The 2664-nt window shown below is 56.2% G+C and overlaps 1 long non-coding RNA gene across 1 annotated transcript; it reads left to right on the forward strand.

Annotated features, from left to right (window-relative positions):
• Positions 1–881: 881 nt before the first annotated feature.
• Positions 882–1834, forward strand: LOC124700962. The gene is made up of 2 exons (XR_007001878.1): positions 882–970; positions 1422–1834. It is a non-coding gene; the product is annotated as an uncharacterized LOC124700962 (long non-coding RNA).
• The last annotated feature ends 830 nt before the right edge of the window (positions 1835–2664 follow it).

The following is a 2664-nucleotide window of genomic DNA, read 5'->3' on the forward strand; positions in this document are numbered from 1 at the left end:
GCCTCCGTGGCCGCGCAGCTCCTCCACGCCGCCGCCATGCCACGCCACCGCGGCCTCTGCGCCACCACACAGGTCCGCCACGGTCACCGCGCTCGCCGCACATACGGCGTCCCCTCGCCGCCTCCGCGTCCGCCGTGCTCGTCGCGGACTGACCGCATGCCACGGCCGCGCCTCGGATCGACAAGGCTCTGATACCAAATGTTGGTGCAGCCCGAGGCTGCACCTCTTCTTCCCTCTCACTCACAGCTCACTCACGAACAGACGGAGGTGGAAGAAAGAGATGAACGCAGAAGTTTTTCTCCGGCCGGCGACGAACGCCGCCACGGGCGCACCAACGCCCTAGTCTTTTCTGTATTGCTGTGTGGCTACATTGCTCGGCAACTCAATGCTGAACTAACTGATTACAGGATGGCTTTATAGCGTGGGCGATCGCAGCACTCAGCACCCACGCACTCCATGCACTCACACCACTAACAGCACATACCTATCCTAGTGGATCATGCACACACGACATGCAGCTAGCTACAACGGTACAGACTGACTCAACGCACTCACCAATCGCCCCGCGCAGGAACGCCTTGACGATCCGGTCTTCCTCGATCGTGAGCCCCCTGCTCCTCCGCGAGACCTGGATGTCGTCATGCTTCCGCTGCGCCCGCTGCGTCCTGTCGCCGTCGCCATACAACGGCTTATGCTAACACAGGCCTGAGGACCTTTAGTCCCGGTTGGTCTGGCCAACCGCGACTAAAGCTCCTCCCGTCCACCAGCTGGCCACCGAGCACGGGTCGCCTCCCGAACCGCGACTAAAGACCCCTTTAGTCGCGGGTCTTATATTTTGAGGACTAAAGGGGACGGATGGAAGTCTCTTTTCCTACTAGTGAGTAAGACCCCGTGTGGTGTTCTCGCTCGAGTGAAGTTCCTAGAAAATCTTCAATCCTTCATCTGGTGATTCACAACGGAGAAACATCCGGTAAGCATTGTGTTTGTAAAACCAAGTCGTCCATGATGGTGTAAACTTTTTAGGCCTCGTTTGGTTGTGGAGTATTCGGGGGATTAGCGAGTATTATCCCGGGCCAACTTTCAATCCCCGATTTTCCCTAAACGCTCGTTTGGTGCTAGCGTTTTGGGCCAATTTTATCCCCGCCTATCCCCGCGTATCCCCGTCCCCGGCCCAATTTTCTCTTGGACGCAATCCACGACCCTGACCCCGTGTATTATCCCCGTCCCCGGCCAAGTGCAGGGTAACTGGCGACGCGACGACTGGAGACGGCGGCCGGCGAGCGGAGACGGCCTGAACTGCGGGAGGGGCGAGGAGCTGCGGGAGGAGCGGACATCGATCGGGCGAAGACAAACATGGATCTCGTCGAGCTCCTCCACATCGCCGCCGTTCTTGAAATCTGACCGGTGCTGATCGCTCGCAGGAACTTCACCTTCGACGGCAAGGTGCGGGCGGCGCAGGAGGCGGCCGGAGTTCGTCGTGTATGAGGACGAGGAGAAGGCCAGCCTCTGCACCAGTGAGTTGCCCGCCGCTCTAGTCTAACCCCCTCCCGGCCAAGCTGCTCTACTGTGTCAGTGTCAGTTTACTTCAACGTACATGCCATCTTAACTGAAGCTAGCATGGAGGAAACTACATCCGTACTAATTGGTTCACCACTGGATGAATTTGGGTTCTACAATCTAACGTGCTGCCATAAAGTTACTTGGTTCCTATCTGTTCTCAACTTATTACAGAGACATACATAGAAGCCAACACCAGTGTACAAATGTCTGAAGTACAGAGGACACCGTAAAATATTTGCGTTGGAGACTTTTTTTTTGCTAACGTTTGTTGATATGCCTCGCTGATTGCCATTCCATTGTGCACTAATAATCCCTGTCCACCAAATAGCTATTTTTTAAAGCGGGGATTAGGGATGAGGTTTTGTGGGGATTTGAGGGGATTGGGTGGAGGTAGGGGTTTCACCCAATCCCCTAGCGGATTATCTCCACTAATACTCCACTACCAAACAAGATCTTACTGGGTGCACGATTAGGCGTGCAACGATCTCCTACCGCTACAAGTAGGCAAGGTACGGCTCGCTACATGCCGCAGAAGTGATTGCCAAAATAACTAGTCTGAATCGGCGATATCCGCGATAGCTGCGTCGACCTGCCATAGGAGCATATCCAGCCGTCTCCCCGAGGAGGCTCTTGCAGCTGTTTTTTTACATCTGGACAGCGTTATTCGGTTTAGTCGTGTCCCCGGCTCCTCGTTTTTCTCCGGATTTGGCCTTTCATCCATCCGGAGATCCTAGGCCATCCCCGTCTTCCTGAGGCACGGTCGAGGACTCCGGACAAAACAATAGCGCGGGAAACGTCGAGCGGGCCCGCGTTGTCGGCGACAGAACTGGTAGTTCCCTCCATTAATTTCGTTTTCCCTGCAAAATGCGCCGCATAGAACCATTTTCCCCGCAAAATTTTGGAGGAGCTACCGCCATTCTCCCCCACAGTTGCAGCTCCTCCTCTTCCCTTCCACCACCATGCCGCCGAAGAAGCTCGCCGCTGATGGCGCGCCGAAGGCGAGGAAGCCACGGGCGCCAAAATAGAGGCCGTCGGGCTGGACAAACGCGGAGTGGACGGCGGATGTGGAGCGGCGGCGGAACGAAACTCGCTGCAGGACGGAGA

This window comes from Lolium rigidum, chromosome 3, assembly GCF_022539505.1.
Source record: "Lolium rigidum isolate FL_2022 chromosome 3, APGP_CSIRO_Lrig_0.1, whole genome shotgun sequence".
Lineage (NCBI taxonomy): Eukaryota > Viridiplantae > Streptophyta > Magnoliopsida > Poales > Poaceae > Lolium > Lolium rigidum.